General features: G+C 45.6%; 1 long non-coding RNA gene across 1 annotated transcript; it reads right to left on the reverse strand.

Annotated features, from left to right (window-relative positions):
- Positions 1-2,338: 2,338 nt before the first annotated feature.
- On the reverse strand, positions 2,339-6,955 carry LOC120375600. The gene is made up of 3 exons (XR_005586661.1): positions 6,832-6,955; positions 3,830-4,483; positions 2,339-2,471 (listed from the first exon to the last, which is right to left on the reverse strand). It is a non-coding gene; the product is annotated as an uncharacterized LOC120375600 (long non-coding RNA).
- Positions 6,956-23,265: the final 16,310 nt, after the last annotated feature.

The raw sequence follows: 23,265 nt of genomic DNA on the forward strand, positions 1-23,265 counted from the left end.
AAATCCTTGATCAACTTCAGAACATGGACAGTCTGGAGAATGAGGGCAAACTTCTCTATGTTACCTTACCAATGTGATTCAACTCTGTCCTGGAAGTGGCCAGTTTAGGCACCACAGCACCATTCAGTAGAGCTGATCAGGATATTTATATTTGCTCCTGTGACAAGTTTTAAAAGTAAAGGAACATTTTTTTTGTTTTGTTTTGTCAACATTTTGGGGTGTTTTTTTGAACAACCTACCCCCAAAATCATCACAATCAGACATTTCACACTGAAATTTTTGTTTTGATGAAAAAAACCATTTTTGTAGAACAGACTAATTGAGACTGCCCACTAATGCTGCTAGTTGTGTAAGTGCTTCTTTTAGAAAAAAAGAGGTGTGTCCACCTCATGTAGGTGAATTAACAGCTATCACAGGGGTAGGCAACCTGTGGCACGGGTGCCGAAGGTGGCACGCGAGCTGATTTTCAGTGGCACTCACACTGCCTGGGTCCTGGCCACTGGTCGGGGGGCTCTGCATTTTATTTAATTTTAAATGAAACTTCTTAAACATTTTAAAACCTTATGTACTTTACATATAACAATAGTTTAGTTATATATTATAGACTTATAGAAAGAGACTTTCTAAAAACCTTAAAATGTATTACTGGCACGCGAAACCTTAAATCAGAGTGAATACATGAAGACTCGGCACAGCACTTCTGAAAGGTTGCTGAGCCCTGAGCTATCAGCTAGTAACACAACTTTTAGTCACTATTGTCCAAGGACAGACATAAGCCAGTGTCCTAGCACTAGAAGCCTCTGGAATATATTTCAAAAGTGAATAGCGGTGCCTCAATTTTTGGATGCCTGAGTGGAAACACCTCAAAGGAGCCTGATTTTCAGAAAACACTGATGGAAATCAGGACTGCACACACACAATCACAACTAGTGTTGAAAATCTTGGACTCTGTGCCCATCATCAATCCTATGATACATCCCATATCTTCAACCAAACCTACTGAGGTTCACCCATTGCTATTTTTTAGAGGATTTTTTCTAAAGTGAGTTTCAGGTCCAAATATTCAAACCTTAGCATTAGGGGTAGATCAGTAAAATATGTGCACGTACCTATTGCAACTGCATAATCCTATATCTGTTCTTGCAAGTCAGGTAACTACACAGACAAATGGGAAGGTAAGTGTGTAATTTCCCAGTCTGCACACACAAATCCCTATTTGCATGCACTGATGTTGATGCTGCAGTCCCAATGCATGCACCTGCACATTTGCAGATCTGCCATAGCGCCGCAAGTTCTGAATGTAGCCCTGAAAGCCACTGCTGATCTTGTAAATGTCCAGCGAGTTCTCCAACCCTCAGCAGGCAGCTGCTGGACTCCCTCTTCCCCTGAAATTGTCACGAAGCTCGCTCTTTCACAAATTGCATGGGAGTTTTGGAGCAGAGAGAGAGAGGAGGGAGGAGGAGGAGGAATGAGAGCATTAGAAAAGGCATATACCATGCCACTTTCTCTGGGGCATTGTGTCCAAATAGAAAAGCAAAGGTCTGCTGATTTTTATTATTAAGATTTACAGCTAGGAGCTATTTTTCTTGGCAATCCTGTCCACCGCGTTTATGAGCAGCAATTACAAAGCATTTGGTACCTGGGAAAGCAACAGGCTCGAGATGAAATTCTCTGAGTGTATCACTCTGAGGAGCAAACGTCTTTGGTAATAAATACCGTTGTTCATTAAGGTAAAACACAGAATGCAATCTTTCCCCAGGAAGTCTCCCTCCTCTTCTGAGCAGCACGCTTGCCTTATTTACAAGCGTCCTTCCCATCCCTGCTGGAATGAGGCAGGCAGCAGGCCCAGAAGGAGAATTGATTAGACTCAGTCATTCAGGGGGACCACATGTCAGAACAATGGGAAGGAACACTTTGCTCATTGTTATTCTCGTGGCTTTGGGGGAGAGGGTTGTTTGAGATTGTGAGTGTATTTTCAGTGTGGGCAAAAGACACTAGACTGTCATCTTTGGACACTGAAGTCCTTATACACTATGGACTAGAACACGTCCCAGGGACAGAGCTCAACTAAGGAGCCAGCACAGGAGCATCTCAGGGCAGGAATTGTAGCTAACACGTCCCAGGGACAGAGCTCAACTAAGGAGCCAGCACAGGAGCATCTCAGGGCAGGAATTGTAGCTCTGGAAGTTAGTTTCCTCACTGCTCCCTGCTTTTTCCCAAGGGGTGACAATTTTGCTTCTGAGCTATGCCAGCTGCAAATTACCACCCACCCCACCTCAGCTGTGGGGAGGTCAGGCCACTCCTAACCTTCTCTGGTACACAGTGCCTCTTACCTCTGTGTCTGTTCAAATCCGTATGTTGTGGGGGGCATTGAGGAGTCTGACTCCCACTCAAGCCCCTGCTTGGTGGCACAGTCTCTGTCAAAATCTAGCCTGGTGAGAGGTTCAGCCTGGGCATTGATCAGCTGGCATCTGCAGGGCAATCAGAGTGTTTGGAACACTGAGGAACAGAGTGATCCAATCTGCTGTTTCACAGACAGAAGGCTAATAATATATAGAACAAAGCATTTTCTCAAGGAGCCAGTTAAAAGAAAAATTATCTTCACTTTCCAACCCCCCTCTGGCCTCCTGCCCCGGGCAATGATTTCTAAACCTCTCTGGGTGAAGCAATTCCATTTGCTAAGGGCTTTTATTTTCAACCCTTAGCTGGCAAAGTGTGAAATGTAACCTTAATGTGACTAACTTCCTTTAAAGGGAAGAGGAGAACCAATCCAGCTCAGTGAAATAACGAGAGACTGTAGCTCTCCCTGCAAATCAAGATATTATTGTTCCAATGCAATATTAATGATCAAGGCTGCAACCATTTGTAATGTGGTCATCACAAAAACAGCTGTTACCATTTACATGTTGGTCTCCCAGAGTACATTATTAAGGTAATATTTTATCATGCATTCTAGTAGCTCAGGGGCTGCATTCCTAATGCATGGAGTGAACATTTCTCTTATTTATAAATAATCATTCCTTTCCTTCACTTTAACCACAAGTTAAGGGCCATGAAAAAATTCTGCAAAGCCAGAGGCCACATTTTTGTGTGTGTCCTTTATGAATGGAGGGAAGAAATAAGATGTTGGAAAATATCTTGGGAGCCCCATAATTTTTAGTTTGTATTTAAAAATAACACAGTTGGAGTTCTGCTGTCATGAGCATTGGCTTCAACCCCCACACAACTCAATATTTATACATGAGAAAGTAAATGCTCAAAAGATAAAAAATAAATCAGGTTAAAGTCCCACTAAGGGAGCCGGGATTTAGCAAAGGAGAAAAAAGCAAGAAGCTGTGGCGCTGGAGCTTGACTGCTGCAGAAAGCATTTGCAGATCTGAGCAGAGGAAGCGTCTCCTGCAAAAAACAGGAACTATGAGTGGTCTGCACTTGATGCGGCCCTGGGAGAGTAATCCTTTTGTTTGTGTGAACAGGGAACTTCAAAGTTTGGGTCAGGGAAAGGATCCCAAAGTTTGGACACTTCTCCAAACTTACCCAATTGTTTGGGTCTATAAAAGTGGATCTTGAAACCATGGAGAAGGGATGTTTCTTGTTATGTTTTGCAATTTTTGTTGCCCAGCCAGAACCAGAAAGGCAACTCAAACTTGTTTTTAAATGGAGAAAGAAAAAGTCAACTGAATTTAGATCAACCCTCAGTAAAAATATGAGGTTGCACTCCAGTTTCAGAGATGATTGAGTGGGTGGGGTTGGCAGATGCCCACTTATAGCTAGAAAAAAAATTTCCCTGGGTGGCAGATTACCTTTTTACTGCACAGTTCCTTGCACCTACCTCTGGAACAGCTGGTGCTGGCACTGTTAGAGGTATGACACTGGGCTAGATGGACCGGGTCTGATCCAGGAATGCAATTTCTCTGTTTCTTTGTAGTAGAATTGCCTATGACAGTGGTCATTTAACTTCAAGTAGAAATGGGCACAAGCCACAAAACGTAGATCTAGCTCCAAATTTCCAGCCCTCCAAAAGCTGAAATGTCCCTGTTCTTAAGGCTTGAAAGTGGCAAAATATCAATGGGGAAATTGACACTCTTTTCTAGCAATGCAGACCAGCTGATCTTAGTCACTTTCCTCCCAGCACTCATGCGTCCTGCATCTGGAGCTATGTCCCCCCCCGGGGGGCTGAGATAAAACCACCAGCAATATTTCATCTGGAGAGTTTTAAATACAAAATTCAGACAGGCTTGGTGTTTGTTGTCCCTGTTTCTTGTGTCCTTGGCAGTAGGGATCACTTAGGCCCACCAGCCCTTAGGTTGTGAGTCTGAAAGACAGGAGGGATGAGAATTTGCCAGCAAAGCTTTTCACACAGTCAGGTCCCTTAGGGAAGCTCAGATCACTTCCATCTCCACCTCCTCCTTTGTCGCCTCCATCCCACAAGAGCAAAATGCAGGAGAGTGATTAGCAGGTCAGCAGCTGTAGCTTCAAGAAGCACCTTAAATCATAAGAGTAGAGAGTTTCCGCTGTAATTGCCTCGGATAATCAGTGAGATTCTTCCATTTCCTTCTGCTAATATTTCCTGTTCAAAATCACCCAAGTGTTGCCATATAAATTTGAAGTGTTAAACCCAGAGCAATAATAACCTGGGTCTGACTGGGCTGGCCGGTGCAGGGGAGAGGGTGAAAGGCAGGTGTTGAGAGATGGGGTGCTGAGCCGATAATTCATTGCTGCCTCTGTGTTGCTACCCAGGGCCGCCCAGAGGATTCAGGGGGCCTGGGGTCTTCGGCGGCGGGGGCCCCTCGCCACCGAATTGCTGCCGAAGACTTCGGTGGTGGGTCCCAGGGCGGAAGGACCCCCCACCGCAGGTCTTTGGAGCACTTTGGTGGCAGGTCCCGGAGCGGAAGGACCCCCCACCGCCGAATTGCTGCCGAAGACCTGGAGCGGAAGAAGCTCCGGGGGCCCGGGCCCCACGAGAGTTTTCTGGGGCCCCCAAAGCGAGTGAAGGACCCTGCTCCAGGGGCCCCGAAAAACTCTCGTGGAGGCCCCTGCGGGGCCCGGGGCAAATTGTCCCATTTCCCCCCCCCCCTCTGGGCAGCCATGTTGCTACCTTCCTAAAAAATGTTGCGTCACAAAATGCCCAACATAATAGCCAGCTCTGGGCAGGTATAAGTGACAATAAGTGAGAATAGGTGACACCACCAAGCAAGAGTGAGCAATTTGGCCTGTAGGCTGCAGCCTTCAGGCTGCTTCTTCCTGTCCAGTAAGTGGGATATGGCAATCTGGAGGGGTGACCTAGGGCCTTCCAACTGTCCTGCTGTCTATGGGATCCCTTGGTACCCGTGAAGGGCCACAATATTTGTGCATAGGAGCTTTTGAGGCGCTCTCCTGGCCTGTCTATCTCAACGGGAGCTGGGCTCTAATGGTGCGTCTCCATTGCAGCCGCGAATGAGCCTCCCAGGTAGACAGATTCACGCTCGTGGGGCTCAAGCCAGCACACTCAAAATACCAGAGTGGACATTGTGCCACCTGAGCTTGGACCCAGGGAGTCGGGTGGGTTTGGGGCCGGGTGGCTAGCCCGAGCCTGCACCCCTGCTGCAATGTCCACACGGCTATTTTTAGTGTACAAGCTCAAGCCCCACGAGTGCAAGTCTCTCTGCTGCAGTGTGGACACATTTATTTGCTTATAATCTTAACAGGGCCATGCCCCTCTCTCCTCCCAATATTATTAACCCCAAGCCTTCAAAAATCATGAGACTGGCTTAAAAACCAGGAGGGTTTTTTTAAATAATGAATGTAAATGTAAATCATAACATTCTTTGCCTTTAAGATTAATGTTTTCAAACTTTTCTCTGAAACCACAAGGGATAGGAACTAATATATAACAAGCGAGAGTCTCACATAATCACATGACTCCAGAGCTGGGGCTTTGCGAAAGATATAAAATATCTTGCAACTCACAATAAAATCACATGACTTGGCAACAGGACCAGATTTAGGGGCAGGTGACCCAGGCAACCACTTGGGGTGCCGGGCTTGGGGGGGCGCTGGGCGAGGGATGCAGTTTTTGTTGTTAGTGGCAAAAGGGAAAATAGATTGTTAGAAGTAACATGTCAGGTATTCCATATGTGGATTCATCTTTCACTTACCTCCTAGAACAGGGGTGGGCAAACATTTTGGCCCGAGAGCCACATTGGGGTTGCAAAACTGTATGGAGGGCTGTGCCTCCTCAAATAGCCTGGCCACCATCCCCATCCACCGCCTCCCACTTCCCACCCCCTGGCTGCCCCCCTCAGAACCGACAGCCCATCCAACCCCCCCTGCTCCTTGTCCCCTAACCGTTCCCTCCCCGGAGCCCCCGCCCCTAAATGCCCCCCGGGACCCCACCCCCTATCTAACCCCCCTGCTCCCAGTCCCCTGACTGCCCCGCCCCCTATCCACGCCCCCGCCCCCTGACAGGCCCCCCGGGACTCCCATGCTTATCCAACTCCCACACCGTTCCCCATCTCCTAACCCCTATCCACACCCCCACCCCCTGACAGGCCCCCCGGGACTCCCATGCTTATCCAACTCCCACCCCGTTCCCCATCTCCTAACCCCTATCCACACCCCACCCCTGACAGGCCCCGGGACTCCCATGCTTATCCAACTCCCACACCGTTCCCCATCTCCTAACCCCTATCCACACCCCCACCCCCTGACAGGCCCCACGGGACTCCCAGACTTATCAAACCCCCCTGTTCCCCATTCCCTGACCGCCCCCCAGAACTTCCGCCCCATCCAACTGCCCCCTGCTCCCTGTCCCCTGACTACCCCTTATCCAACCCCCAGCCCTGGCCCGCTTACCATGCCGCTCAGAGCAGCAGGTCTGCCAGCCGCGCCGCCTGGCCGGAGCTAGACATGTTGCCGCGCTGCTCGGCAGGAGCAGACCGTTCCGCCGCCCAGACCGCTGCCCACGCAGCAGCATGGCTGTGGGGGAGTGGGGACAGCAGGGGAGGGGCCGCGGGTAGCCTCCCCAGCTGGGAGCTCAGGGGCCGGGCAGGACGGTCCCAGGGACCGGATGTGGCCCGCGGGCCGCAGTTTGCCCATTTCCGTCCTAGAATGTTCTGGCCTTTGTGGAATCTTGTGGAACCTTCCAGGCTTTCTGAGAATTACATTTTCCTCAGACCCCTTAGAATGTTGTCAGCCAAGCTCTCCTGGGTATATCGGGGTGAGGCGTCGCCAAGCAGTCAGTGAGGTATAAATATAGATTTACAGATGCTAGCGTGCAAATTTATCGTCTGATATGACAGGGATAAATCATTCATGCAAATCATGCACCAAATAAAAAAATAAGATATTCAAAAGTTTAACCGTGGAGGGGAGGCACCAAAGATGCTCCTCGTCTGGAGCACCATTTGGTCTAAGGCCAGTCCTGGCTGGCTACATTGACACACAAGAGATATAGAGGCATGTGTCAGGAACCTATGGAGATTTATTTAGACAGGGTCAGCAGGTGACACCTCTGATCAGTGGCAGAAGCAGGAGTAGAAAGGACCTGAAAGTAGTAGAAAGGCTAGTCTGTACCCATTAAAACATGCTGTTTCTCATCTCTCTGTGGCTCCATTAGTCTTGTAGCCCCGAAAGCCTATTTGGGTCATTAACGCACTATGTGCAGAAAGAGGACTCTGCTGACACAGGGAGCACGCATAGGCAGGAACATCAGACCATTATTACAGCCTAGTTTAATGCTGCACTAATATGAAGCCAGAACAAATGCAAAAAAAATTTCTGTCCTCTAAGAAGTTTGTGGGAAAGGAAGAGTTAACGGGCCCTCTTCTCTGGGGGAAAGGATTCAATAGCAAACTAAGCAGCACAGCGAAATGTTAGTTGTTGTAAAAAAACAGCCACAGCTCCTGCTACAAACACTGGTAGCTACGCACACCCCCTTGTTAAATACTAGCACATACCCTCTCTGAGCAAGAAGTCTGAGCTGAAAGGCAAAGGTCTGGGAGAGATGCTGTGGCACGAGCATGTTTCATAGGTGAAACTAAATAATTTACCATGGGCTTAAAACCATTAATATCCCCTCTCTGTTTCCCTGGCAGTGCTCAGAGCCCCAGCGTAGGGGCAGCTGCAGTCATGGGGACTACGCTGAGGGTAGGAGTTGGGATGCCTGGGCTTGGATCCGGACTTGAGGGTTGCTGGGCAAGTTGTTTCCCCATTTGCAAAATGGGAGTGGTTACTCAGCTTTGTAAAATTTCCTCAGATCTAGGGATGAAAAGCTGTAATGTGTAAGTGCCCAGTGCTCTGGTTGGTATTGTCTGTGACATGGGTTCTGGGCAGTGGAGCTGGTCCCATGCTGTCTGCTTGGCACACCTGGGGGACAATCGTATTAGATCTGTTATATCATATCACTAGACATGCAGGGGGCAGACAAGAAATGAGAGCTCAGGTTAGAGCTCTGCTCCGGCTGCTCCCATCAGACGACCACCAGGAGCCTGTGGTTTCATTCCAATGTCCATGTGATACAAACCATCCCTACAACAGCTATCCTTGTAAGGGACTGTCTTTTTGTTCTGTGTTTGTACAGCACCTGGCGCACTGTGGACTTGGTCCATAACTAGAGCACGATGGCATTACCACAACACAAATAATAAACAATAACAATAATAACACTGGGGAAGCAGAGCTTCCAAGGGGGTGAATAGGAGTGTCTTGGTATTAGTAGTCGGGACATGCCTAGAACAAGGGGGCCTAATTCCTGTTTGGGTCCTTAATACAATATAATAAAGGTAATTAATAGGTCTTGGTCACATCCCTTAGCAGTACAATAGGATCATCCACGTGTAATCTGAACCATTATGATGGAACAATATGGAGGAAGCTGATACTGCCTGCATCTGTGCTGGGGATAAAGAAAGAACTTGAGGCTAGTTTGCAAAATGTTTTGGATCCATTGGGATGAAAGATGCTGCACAAATGTAAAAATAGGATTCTTATTATCTTACTGGGCTGCTGTTCCCCTGTCCTCTCTGCCCCACAGCAATGCTATTGGAAGCCTCTTTGTTTTGCTGCGAATGGTATGTTTGGTTCTAACTGACAGCAATTTACAGTAGCGGAGAGTCAGCTTTGCCCTATGCTGCATTCATAAATTAATCTCTCGGGATTAGGCACTGCATGTCAGGAACACTCCCAGGGCATGTTATTTACACATTAGTATTATTAATAATAATAAAAGAAAAGCAAAACAAGTTCTGACAACTTTCAATAATGATCTGAAATAAAAGCAGAAAACACATAAGCCCTGTCTCTGTGCCTGGAATTAATTATGTCCGTTTGGTGTGGGGCGTTCAGTTCTTTTCCTTCCAGGTGTCATTTGAAGACATCATTTTCTTTTATTTAAATATTGTCACCCAAGAAAACATCTGACAGAGCAAAGAGTGAAGCTGCTTTGATTTCTTTATATTAATTGTCACTTATGTTATGGTTTCCTTTAGCTGTTGTGTTATTTTAGGAAGATGATGCAGGTTTGGATTTATTATTTATTGCTGTGGTGCCTACAAGGTGCTTGTTTCGAGCTCTTAAGCACAAAAACAATTTGAGTTTGAAGAGACATGTTGCAGAAGTAATACAGAGCCGATCCACCATCAAAACTCAAGTGCTGCCAAACCCCATAAAATCAGAGACATTCCCTCGCTCTGCTCCCTCTCTCAGGAAGAGCCTAGGTACATAACCTTTGCAGTATGCCCTGAAAGTCCACTGAGAGCATAAATTTCAGAGCTGAAGGATCTTGGATATATGGGGCCAGACACTCAGCTATAATAATTGGCTTAGCTCCCCCACCTCCATTACTCCAGGCTCTACATCCAGAATCAGAGGGGTTAATAATAATGGCCTTTGCTACCTGTCCATGCAATTCTCATTTACCTGGCCTGCACTGAGGGCTTGATTCAAAGCCCATTGGAGTCAATGCCAAGACTCACATTGATATAAATAAGCTCTGAATTCCTTAAAAACTTTTTATAGAGTTTTATAGAAAAATCTTAGCTGGAGAGGACCAAGTTGAACCACAAGGTGGAATTTTCTGCTGCTTTTGCTTTCTTTTTACAAACCTTGGAGCTGATGATCAGCATACTTCTAGGCCCATTGTTTTTTGAGGAAAAGACCTTGCTGATTGTCTCTCTTTTTCTCAGCTACATCACTCTACCTGTTCACAGGGAGCAAGGAGACCTTACTATGGCATCCTCTCCTACCAATCAGAGGAGCGCTGGTAGCTGCAACCCCCTTGCAATGGGTGAATAAGCAGCCCAACCAAAATGAGAGTTGACTCTCACAGCTTTTGTGCATGTGTTTTTTCCCAGTGCATGAACATTTGAGCATCCGCAAATGCTGAAGAAGAATAAAAGGCAGAAAAGTCCTATTCCATTGGCTGGGCTGGAAGGAAAAAAGGGACCATTAATGCTAAGCTCCAGCCAGCGGAACACAAAAACCGGTATTAAAGGATTTGCTTTTCATGACCATAATTCAGAGTTAATGTACATTTGATGTTTAATGTATGAACCACAAGTGATTTCAAACTGGCACGGCCTTTTCTAAATAGTATTTTAATCTAAGGATTGGGGTTTTTTTTTTCCCCAAGGTTCAGACTAAGCGTCTGTCAGACAAGAGGAGAAAAAAATAAGGCAAAGCTCAGTGTGAGGATCCGATCTGGGCACAGGCTTTTGTTCAGTCTTTTATTGAGGTTTTACCTCTAATCTCTGCCTTTTTGATGCAATTTAAGATTAAGGAAATGAAAGGCAAGGCTTCCTGTGAACAGTTATACAAACAGGACAGCCAACGGGCATTCGTCAGACAGTTTTGTAAGGGGCTGTGGGCTGCTTTCCCTGGAAAGGATGAGGCCCAGAGGTGAGCAGCAGCACACGTGAGTGCTGGTGGAGACAGGAACAGGGCCAGCTTCCTGTGGCTGATGCTCAGAGATGATCGACCTTAGTGTTTAAACAGAACATCCTTTTCAAGAAGGCCAATGAGCAACCCATGAGACAAATACTGCACATGCATCCTACAGTGCCACAAACGTTGCTCTCCTCTTGAATTCAGACATGCGCCCACAGAGCCTACACATCCCAGTTTAATACAGTGGCTTAGTTCCTCTCTTCAGTCTGTCCCCAAACACTGACTCAGGAAGGTACTTGAGCACGTTGGTCACTATAAGTATGTCAGAAGTCCCACTGAAGGAGTCACTATGTACCTTCCCGAATCGAGGCACCAGTGAGGGTCAGAACAGGCCACTTGCACACTGCTAAAGGATTTTCTTCCTTAGGTCCAGATCCAACACCCACTGCAGCCAGTGCAAAGTCACCCATTGACTTTAAAGGGCATTGGATACTTTTGGTGCAGAAAGTCCAAACTGCAGGTCCCAGTGATGTCCCAGCTCTCTGTATGCATGTAGAGTCAGTTCATTATACCAGCATGTGATACTCTGCCTTGATCGCTCTACGCCTGTTAGGATATGCGGGGCTTGATCTAGCTCTGCTGGAACTCCATTGACTCCACCGTGAATTGGCACTTGATGCTATTTCCAGAAGCCTCCCCCACTGACCCATTATTGTCAAGGGGCACTCTCTTAGAGCCCACCTGGCCAGCCTTCTGTACCAGGGTAATCCAAGCACGAGGGAGAAATCTGGTTTTCACTGTGCGGCAGAATGTTGCCAGCTTTGCTATGGGCAAGTTACGGTTCTGCAGCTCTTGCAAAAACCAGGAGAATCTAATGCACAGGGAACTGGACTAGGAGTCAGGAGACTGTCTTCTGTTCCTGTTCTGCTCATCACATTAGGGAAGTCACTTCATCCCTCTCTGGCACCTTAGAGACTAACACATTTATTTGGGCATAAGCTTTTGTGGGCTAGAACCCACTTCATCGGATGCATGAAGTGAAAAATACAGGAGCAGGTATAAATACATGAAAGGATGGGGGTTTCTTTACCAAGTGTGAGGTCAGTCTAATGAGATAAATAAATTAACAGCAGGATACCAAGGGAGGAAAATAACTTTTGAAGTGGTAAGAGAGTGGCCCATTACAGACAGTTGGCAAGAAGGTGTGAGTAACAGTAGGGAGAAATTAGTATGGGGGAAATTAAGTGTAGGTTTTGTAATGACCCAACCACTCCCAGTCTTTATTCAGGCCTAATCTGATGGTATCCAGTTTGCAAATTAATTCCAGTTCTGCAGCTTCATGTTGGAGTCTGTTTTTGAAGTGTTTTTTTTTAATTGTCACTTTTAGGTCTGTTATTGAGTGACCAGAGAGGTTGAAGTGTTCTCCTACTGATTTTTGAATGTTATGATTCCTGATGTCAGATTTGTGTCCATTTATTCTTTGCGTAGAGACTGTCCGGTTTGGCCAATGTACATGGCAGAGGGACATTGCTGGCACATGATGGCATATATCACAGTGGTAGATATGTTACTCACACCTTCTTGTCAACTGTCTATAATGGGCCACTCTCTTACCACTTCAAAATAATGTTCTGTTTGCCATGTCTCTGGATTGAATTGGGAGAAACACTACCGTCTCCCAATGAGGATCTGCCAACAGTTATAGTCGGCCATTAATTTGATTTGAATTCATCAAATGTGATCTGTTGAAACACAGAGAGAAGTAAGAGAAATGAATTCTTGCCAGACAAGCCATCTAAAATAATCAGACCCCTTCATGAGGCCTGCTGATAAATAGGTGCTTCTTAGCCTCACGAACAGACATGTCATTGGCAGACTTCACAAAATAATTATTAAATAATTCTGACATTTGTTCAGGATCAGTTGCAACCTCAGTACCCGGATCAGGAGATGATATCTTTGTGTTCTGGGAGCAGCTCCAAAGGGATCATTAATAAGAGTGAACCCAAATTTTGCCAGAGGAAGAAAGATTTATCTTCAATTAAGACAAGTGTAATTTTCCAAGCTTTTGCCTTTCAGATAAACAATTTGTCTGGAGCTTTTTAAAAACAACTTTTTTTAAAATACCCAGAAGGGGAAGAAAATCTGTAGTTCCTTGTCCTTTGGGAATCTAAATTTAACGCAAAATAAAGGTCCAGAAACTAAAAATAGAAAAGAACTATGGACCTGGTCCATTTTTTACTAGTTTAATTGAAACCACATGCTCCTTGGGACAGGGGTCTTGGCTTCTTATTTGTCTGTACAGCACCTAAAATATCAGCGGCGCTAGCTGCAGGACATAAGACATTTCTTTAAACTTGAAATAAGTGTTTTGGATCAAGAACTAGCAAATAAAATCCTGCAAAGTTTAAAAAAATATATCTGAAAGAATTCTACAGCCCAGCACACGGTCATTAATAATTCCAAGACACTTTGGTTTTTTTAAGCATTTTACAATTTTGACCCTGCTTTCATCAAAATTTGCAATTTGGACCTAAAAAAATTGGCAACATTCTCATGGGGTTTTTTTCCAGTTTGTCAGTCCACTCTAGTTGTAAACATGGATTAATGTGATTCATCACATTGATCTGTACTTCCTATCTGTAACTACACAAATTGTTCTGCCGTCTCTCTTCTTTGCCCCAGTACACCACATTTTGGGCCAAGCGTAGCCTTAATTCCATCTAATAATTTCATCGATTTTTCCACAGGCTGATTTTTGTTTTTCCATTACTAGAGATACAAGTAACAGTGCATGTGCTAGTGGGCCAGGTATTCACCTTGTAAGACCTATCAGACAAGCTGTGATTAATTAGCTCCCTTGTTGTCAATGGGGCTGATCATACACCATTAAAGTCAATGGGAGTTTTGCCGTCAATTTCAGTGAGAACAAGACTGGGTCTAATATCAGCAGAGAGGCCAGGACTTGCATGAGCCATTGACATTGGTCTGATCACTGATGTCAATGGAAAGATTTCTATTGAGTTCAGTGCACTTTGGATCAAATCTTTAAAGGCAGTCCATATAGGTCATATTTGGAGTACCCTGGTGGGTGCAGAGCAGTGCATGTAGAAAGCTGTCACTGCCCTTGCCTATCCTGTAGCACTGTGAATAAGCAGTGCCTGGTTTATAAGGCCGGAAGGGGCCACTGTGATCATCTAGTCTGACCTCCTGGCACTTCTCTCTCCAGGGCAATCAATCTATTGGCTTTCACAGCACTAAATTCACTATTAAAAACACTGTAAAAGAAGAGGTATTCAGAATAAACAATGCAATGCCCCCAACTAAAGTAGAATCCAGTTCCCTATGAAAATGTTAATTGTCTAGCACATTTGCTTTCAGCCTGACTCTGATTCCAATTCCCCTGACTTTGCCAGGCCTTTTGCTGCTTTGTAGGCTTCTTATATTTCCCCCAAGATTTCCCCATGGAATCCTCACAGCTGCTTTACCTCAGTGCTGTGAGCTTAGCATGACATCATTGGTAATGGGATTGGCGGCAAGAGCCATTAGCTAACAGTTTGCCCTTCACTTTTGTGGTGCTGAAAATCTAATTGGCTGCTGAGTCAAAAAAGAAATGTCCTTGCTCTCCCCTTTTTAATCTGGCAGTCATTTTCTTCCTCCTGGGATTCTAGTTCTGGTCACTGATTCCTCTAGGACACTCAATATGGCCTTGGAACAATTTCCTACATGCCTAATTTGGTGTATTAGAAAGCATAAGTCATACTGTATTTGAAAGACAGCAGACATCCCACTCCAAAACTTAGCACCAGTAGGAAAGAAAGGCAGCTTACTAGCTTGCCCTTAAAGTTATCCAAATGTATCACAAATGGATTGGAAAATATACTTGTCCTTTTGTCCATGCCATGTGGGAGAACTCGGGTTTGAATTCCTGCTTTGGTTTCATGGTCATACAGCTACACACATGGTTTGTTTGATGCTGTTGTTTCTAGAATTGTTCTATATACCCACTGCCTTGAAAATACAATAGGAAACGTGAGGAATTACCTGTCCTGAGATATAACTTCTTTCACTATAGTTCCAGTAGGGACCTTAATGATCTAAGGACATCAGAATAGACCCAAATTATCACCAGGAAGATCCCTCTCTGGAAAGTTATTTTTTAGGGGGATTGATTGTATGATAGAGGTGTCTGAGGTTCCATCTAATACCATTGACAGTTCACTTCATATCTCAGAATCCTTCCTTAAGTGTCCTGGATGACTCCAGGCTAGAATATGGTGCCTTTTATCTTTTCTAGGCCACAGGTACAAGTCTGACCAAGGCCAGAAATAACTGAAAGCTGCTCTCATCTATGACTGTTTGGTTTCCTATGTGAAATGTGTTGATGTTCAGGGAGACAGGGGTCTGTGTCACAAAACAACTGGCCCCCTCTTTAGCAGCCTTCACAAAGGGCCCAAGAGTGGAAAGGACCATGTAGATTGGACTGTTTTCTCCCTTTTCGAGGCAGCCCCTTTGTATATGACAATATTCAGGCACATTTAATAGGGCAGAGGGTGAGAAGCTGGCAGTGCACTCGACGTATGACTATAGAAAGCTTCAGTTCCAAGCACTGTCAATTTAGCACCAAAGTTGTTAAAGCAATTACGCATTCCTCCTGCATTTCCAAAGGCACCCTGAGACTAGGTACTGCCCACCACTGTGCCTCTACTTTTTCAGAATCAGTTAGGCGTGAACTGCATGGAGGAGCCGTTGCCAACTCTGAACTTCCTCCTTCCAAACCACGGATCTTTGAGAACTTTGTGGGAGTGATACTCCCACCAAATGGGTTTTCATTTCACAACACCTTCTAATTTTTCTGTTTTCACCTGAGCCTTTCTCACAAGCCACATCCCCTCCATGCAGTGCTGAGCACAGATGCTGATTTACACTGGGAAGTCTTGCTCATGTGTCAAAAGCAAAGTGTCTTTCACCATAGTAGAACCTGCAAACAAAATTCAAGCTCACTGCACCAAATTTTTCACATAACTAGCAAAATTGTTTTACAAAAGTAATGATTTCCCCTCCACCTTCTTTCTGCCAACTGCATGCAGCAAATTTTCACACTGTTTCCCCTGAGAAGCTGTTTGATTCTCAAGCTACAGAAGGAATCTGGATGTGCAAACCAGAACTGGCTGGTATAACAGCAAATGCAATCTCTCCAGATCATTTCGGTGATGAAAAATGTTGATGGTTAACTTTTGGAGTTTTTCCCCTGGAGCCCTCAGGATGAAAGTCGGAGGGAGGGAAGTGATGAAAGGAAATGCACCACTGGAGCTTTCATTTAAATAAAGAGCAGAGTTGCATTGTGCTCCATTGATTACCATTTTTTTCTGACTTGTGACATTTGCAGAGAAGCTAATTTATTCAAGCATGGAAATCTTTAAAAACTTAATTAAGTTATTTCTGCAATTTCCATGTCTTATTGTTTCGACTTCATGTTTAACTTTAATTCTGGTTAATATTAAAAAGAAGAAGAAGAAGATTTTCTAAAAATGAGAGAGAACCAGCAAGTAGAAAATCCAATTTGTGTCGTTCGTTGGCTCTGCTTCAGTGGGCCAGTCCACTAGAAGATGGACTCTGCTTTTGTCTGCCTCGGTAGGGCATGCGTGGTTACTGTAGATTCACTATGAACCAAGGCATTTGCCTCACAGTTGTCCCTGGCATGTGCCGCTGTGCTTTATTAACTTCAGGGACATTGATTTCTATGTGTGTGGTGGGGGAAGAGCTTTTGAAGGTAGATGGCAGGAGAGGGAAAAAAGTGACACAGCCAAGGTATCCAAGCCCCAAATTTGGGTGATGAGAACTTTGCACAAAGTGCAAAGGTGAGTTTGGAGAAGCTGAGTCTCAGAGGAACAACATCACCTACCAACGTCAGTGGCAGAGTGCTGAGTTAGAACCCACATACTCCAATGAAACCACTACCCGCACTGCTTCCATGAAGAGCCAGTCAGAGGCAACATGGAGGAGTGGGGACAGAGAAAGGAGTGCTATATTCTTTTTTCAGAAATGGAGAACTCAGGTGGCTTCTCCAAGCTCATAAGGAAGCCTCTGATGGAGTAGGAAATGAAACTCGGGTTTCCTAAATCCTAGGTTAGTACCCTAATCACTGGACCACCATTGTCCAACATAGGGCAGCTGAGTTCTATAGAGAATCTCTGTTTGCATTAAAAACAACTGGAGCCATAAAGAACTCCTGGTATAAAACATCCACTGCTATAAGCTGTCCCAGTGGTGTCGTTTATGGGCCATTGAAAAAACAACAATGTTCACTGTCCAACGTTCGCTAAGCATTAGGCTGATTTCCCTGGGGCCTGCGAACCAGACATTCTGTATTCCTGCTACATTTCTGTATATTATTTTTAAGTAATTAGTCTCTGCCTCATATTGTGCATCAGGAAGTTTAATAAGAGGAATTTATGGTGTCTCCTCCAATCAACACAATAATTCATGGTGTTGAATGTTCTTCCATAATGAATATTGCTTTCATCTGTTTCCCTCCAGCCCCTTCTTTTTGGAGTTTGTTAGCAGGACTCTCATGATCTATTAACAGGAACAATAGTTGCTCCCTTCCGTCAGTATAGTCACCTGATGTGCCCTGGGTTTGCACATTACATCAGCTTTGGAGGGTCAGTTCAAAGCACTTGAATACTGCATCAGGTATTTGCTTGGCATCGTTATTTAACCCACAATAGAAGAGGAGTTTCCTTTCTTGGTATCAGAAGTTAATGAGTCTACTGCAGCTGCCAGCTAGGGGATTTAATCTCTTAGTTTTAGCTGTATAAATCCTGGGCTTCAAACCCCACCATCAGCAAGTAGGATGAGTTATAAAAGCAAGGCCCCATCTAGAGCTAGGATCACTAATAGCAGTCTGTTGCCTGAAATGTCCATTGATAGTCAATGGGATTTTGGCTGCCACGTGCCTTAAATCTTTTTTGAAAATGAGACATTGGCAATGACCTTGGAATATTTTGCCTCCCTCTGCAGTGTGTGGGTGCAGGTCACATGCCAGGATTATCTGGGTATATCTCACTTCGTCAGCTCCCTGCCACTGAGGGGGCCTCCTGTTTTCTTCCTGTGGCACAGAACAGTCTAGTCCAGTGGTTCTCAACCTATTTATCATTGTGGGCCTCATATGTGTTATGTGGGCTGCATCCACACAATATATTCTACCTGTATGGCCCTGAGGATGTCACATGTGCTGCAGCCTTGTGCTGATTGGGCCACAAGCAGCTCGCAGGCCGTGGGTTGAGAACCACTAGTAGTCTCTGCTGGGCTGTAATACTTCAGTCTAATTTCGGTTGTTGGGTTTAGTGTGAGGGGTGGCTTGGCACACACTGAAGATCAAACTAGATGAACCACTGGTCTCTGCTGGGCTTAAGCTCTATGACTCTGTGTGAGTCCTGCTAACAAACTCCATAAAGGTGCCGTAATCAGCTGGACATTGCACCCTGAGCACAGCAATGACTGTATACCTTGAAAAGGCAGAGACTAATTACTTAAAATGTAAAAATGCACTGTAGCAATTGGCAGTCCCAGCAGAGACGTCAGGGGCTGAAAAGGTCAGTGGAGACTGACCCCTTGTTCCTCAGAATCCCTTAACCAAGTGGCTTGGGCACTGGCCAAGAGCTCAGGAGACCCACGTTCAATAAACTGCCCTGCCACATACCTCTCCGGCAAGTCATTTAGTTCCTGTGTCCTGTGTTCCCACCTGTAAAAACAGCAGCACTTCCCTACCTCGCAGGGATGTTACACATTAAAGATTGTGAGGTGCTCAAATACTAGGATAACAGGCCAGATAAGTACCTAGGATAGATACAAGTGTTCCCTACAGGTGTAAAATGAGGCACAATGGTAGAGGACAGCATGGGGGAAAGTTTCCGTTGCTGCTACTCGTGCTGTACCTGTTTGAGGACAGAAGTCTAGAGTCCCCTGTGCTGTCAGTCTGGCACCAAACACACTGCTTTTAAAGCAGGGCTGCAGTTTTGTTTTTCAGGTCCCTCAGCACTCAACAAAGTTGACATTGTTTAACATGAGGCTCTGTGGAGTTAGTCACTTATGCTGAAATTACCAGAACTCCTTGTTCCAGGACTTTGGTGCTGTGCTGTGCCACAGTGATTTTATCGAGGTGAGAAAAGATTCAGAGAGGACAAAGTTCCTGCCCTGCCCCTCCTGTGCCAGCTCGGAAACATTCTCAGATCCCAGGTGCAAAACGTGATGCCAGCTCTGCTTGTGGCAATTCTACCTGGGGACAAAACTAAAGGTTGCTCTCAGTCAGCCACAGAGAGAGGCAGTACAAGGCTCCCATCCAAAAATATATCCCACAGCATGTTGTTCTGAAAACAGTTTCATGTTAAGAGAGCCTTGCTCAAGCCTTCCCCCCGGCTGGCTCTGTTCAGGCAGGACGCGCCTGGAAGCAGGAGTCAGAAGGCATCTGACCTTCTTACTTAGACACCGCCAGTGTAAGGAAGGAAGGCCTAGATCCCGTCCTTCAACTGTCCGGGCTAGTTTTGAGCTGTCCCACTTTGCATCCGCTCACCCCTTAGTGCTAAAAGTTTCACTTCCTTAGTTCACTGTGATGCCCGGACATATTTTCCTTGCACCAATAGCGAACAAGCTGTAGAAGTTGCCATGGGAGATTTGCATCGGGAGGCAGCCTTTTAGGACTGTAAACTCCCTGGGGCAGGGACTGTCATTTACTATGTCTTTGTACAGTGTTTTGCACATGGGGGGCAGTCCTGCCTGGAACCTCAAGGAGCTACTGCAGTACTGCCAAGCCACAGCCCATCACACCAACCTTCCTGGAACTCTTGTGTGAGCTTTGTCCAAGCCCAACTATTTCAGGTTTTGTTCAACCTGGAGTTGGGTAATGACACTAGAAGCTGTAATAAGAACATGAATGTTCAGAGCTGTGGGATATCTGGGAGTTTGCATTCATGACAATGGGACTTGTGAATCGTTTGTCCATTTGGGTTCCCATGGGGTTCTGCACTCATTTTGTTTTTGAGTTCAGAGTTTGAACCAATAAACCCAAAACAGAAACTCTATGGAAACTGCCGAGTTTTCCTTGCTTTGAAGGCAGCAGATTATGACCAGCTCTGCTAAGAGCCAGATTTATGCTTCACTTCAGAGGGGCTTCTCCAGGGATGACTTTGATCCCGTGGTTTTATAGCACCTCCAATCCACTAGCGAGTGTAACAGTACCACAGATGAATTGAGTACTAGCCACACCCAACTGTCACAAAAACATTCCACACAATGCACCATTTTGTTATAACATGCAATCCACTGCCATGGACCATCTGGCCACTAACATGATGGACCTAGACAATGTGGAAATCATTGATCTGGTGCTGCAGTTTGGGTGGGCCCGTAGAAAAGAGCCAAATAGAGCTACTAGTGACAGGGAGCTGGATTGGACTCAGCAGGAAGCAAATCCACTTTCTTCCTGCCTGTAATGTTATTTCATTTTCCTTCCACTGTAACTCAGGTGAAATGTGTGTTCTTCAGCCAATAGCTGTCCTGTGCATATGAAATACATTTGCGTTGGGTGTTTGCCATTAATGTTTTCATTTCTGTTTAGCATCAGGAGTTTTCAATAACTGGCCTTGCAGAGCAGAGAGCTTTTGTTTTCATGCTCCCTTTGTTCTCATTTCCACATACCATCAGAGTAAATTACAGGATAGGAGTCCTGCCCTGGGGAATGGAGGAAGAAATCTAGCTGCTAGACTATATCTGAATTTGTCTACTTTGGCTTGGTCATGGGTTAACAAGACCCAGATCTATGCGTCACCCCAGTCCATGCACACAACACGGAGCAAATCCATCATTCATTCTTCAGTTTTTTCAAGTTTCCTGACCCTTATTTAACAGGCTGATGTTCTTTAAATTTTCCAGTGCTCCTCTTAAAATGCCACTGGTGCATGCAGGTAAAATGAAGCTGATGCAAGCATGCTCCTACTGGCTCAGTGCGGGAGGCAGGCTGACTTTTGCAACCCTGTGAGACCCGTTGCCTCTGGATCATTATAGTCCATGATCAGACCTTGGGTGCAGTAACATGCAGGAGCCTTCTCCTCTGCAGCTCCTGCCTTACTGTAGCTACATCTTATTGTATTACTGTGTCTTGGCTATGCCTCTCCCTCTGCTGTGGATTTATATCTCAACTTTATTACTTAACGAAAGGAAGCAGAGTACAAATAAACTGCACTATCCTGTGTAGAAACAGGACCCAAGTAAACACACACCCTGACTGTAACTGCAAAGTCCATATTTCTGAAGTGCCACTTTCCTAAAATGTAATTAAGCCATAATGTTTAGAAGTGAGTAGCTGAAGGAGCTATAAATGGCTGCCAGGTCAGGTAAACAGCAAAGCAAAAGCTAAAGCATTTACCAAAGCTGAAAGCCATTTATTGTGTGTATACTATTTGCTCCTAAACATTATTGCATTATACAGGCTGTCACCAGAATGCGAACAGTAAATAATTAGGGAGTAGCAGCCTGAGAAGGCTGCAGTGCAGCCACTCCATTCCCATCAGGACTCAGGCAAGGGTCTCTGGTGATGGTGGTGAATAATGGATCGAAGGCGGGATTTCAAACTGAAAAACAGATCAAAGTGCAGCTTTGTGCTGGGAAGCATGAGGCAACTGGCCAGAGAGCTTGTCTGCCAGATTTATGAGGAAGACAGTGATTTTCTTGTCTGGTCATTGATTAGCTGATTTGATCTCAGTGTAGCTCTGTAGAGATCCAGGAAGGTTTATCTGGTATTTACTTTTAAATAGGAACCAATCAGGAATGCTGTTTGTTTGGTGGAATATTAACCCAATCCCTCTCCTTTTGGAGCTTAAACTGGTCTCTTCTGTCTTGCCCAGACAACTCACTCAGAAATGAATTGCACTGTACTATCTCCTCACCTTTGTACGTATTCGATTTAACCCCCTCCCATCGGAAACAGACACCATTAATTATCAAATCACTTCCGGGTGCACACCTTATGATACCCACCCTGCAGATATAAACATCAGCTTGTCCTGCAATTCTGGCTTGTGGTATTATCCGGAGTTGTTATAATTAATGCTAACAAACCTTCAGGAAGGGATATTAAACCTCCTGCTTCAGTGCATCTCTAACTCGTCTATGAGAGGGGGTTAGATTATCCCAGCTTTCCCTATTGCAGGGTTCTCAGGGCATCCTCTGAATCATCTAGTGATGACTACAGTCTAGCTGGACTTGGAGACTGATCCAGTCTGGTATTCCCATGTTCTTATTACACAGAGAAGCCTATCTGCATACAGTAACAGACTGAAAGGAGGAAGAAGAGAGAGGCTGAGATGGAAGACATAACTGCCACAGGCACACCATCCAAACAAATATGGGATCTGGAGAAGTCAGGCCAACTGACCAAGCAGACACCTCCTGCGGGGTTATGGAGCTTTCCCTTTCAGTAGCATTCAGTCAAAGCCAAGTAAATCTGAGAGTCCAAGGGTAAACCATTCTCCCAAGTCAGCAGTAAGCAAAGCCAGTGGTGACTCGGGCAGCTGCCTGTGGCCAGACTCAGACTGGGTAGTGGAGGTTCACACCAGGCCGGGGGCGTTTTTAGCAGGAGATATTCTGTGAATTAAAGGATTCATCTTCATCTCCCAAAGGAGATGCCAGGGTAACCCAGTGAGGCGGATCAGGGAACGTAGATGGCAATCATCACACCACCAGCAGCCTTCCCTCACCCCCAGCACCAGCTTGGTAAAGAACCTGCTGGCCTTACAAAACATTAGGAGTGGAAGAGTCACCTAGCAGGCCCTAGATTCTTGAACTAACTTCCCCCTCACTCCCCGCTTTCCCACAGAGCTCCCAAGGGGCCTCAGCTCTTCCATCTTCTTCCTCTCTAACCAGGGGAAACTTACTGCTCCTGGGCCCTGAATTCACCCACAGTCAGCACCACCCTGAGCAAAAGAGGGCTCCACTTTGCAACTGCACCCTTGTGGCTGGTTCCTAGGGCCAACACGGTAGAGATGCCACGCTCAAACCCAGCTGGCGCGCAAGCTCTCATGCCGTGTTCTTTCAGGTGTCAAGGAGACAGAGGGTTGGGTGCTCCAGCCCTATCACAGAGAGTAGGATTAAGTTCCTGGTGACACTCCCTGGGATCTACAGGGACTGAGAGGACTGCTGTAGAAGCAATGTGGGAAGCCGTTGGTGGGATAGGAAAGTGTCACTCAATAGCATTCTCTCTAGCCAATGGAGAGTCTACACTGGTGGGTCCCATTGTGAATCTCACCCAGTCTGCCCCAGAGACGGCAAGGAATTTGCCCCAAACCACCCAGCATGTTAGTCTCAGTCAGGAACAGAACCAGAAATCCGATTTGTAACATTTACAGG

This window comes from Mauremys reevesii, linkage group 12 (genome assembly GCF_016161935.1).
Source record: "Mauremys reevesii isolate NIE-2019 linkage group 12, ASM1616193v1, whole genome shotgun sequence".
Classification (NCBI taxonomy): Eukaryota; Metazoa; Chordata; order Testudines; family Geoemydidae; genus Mauremys; species Mauremys reevesii.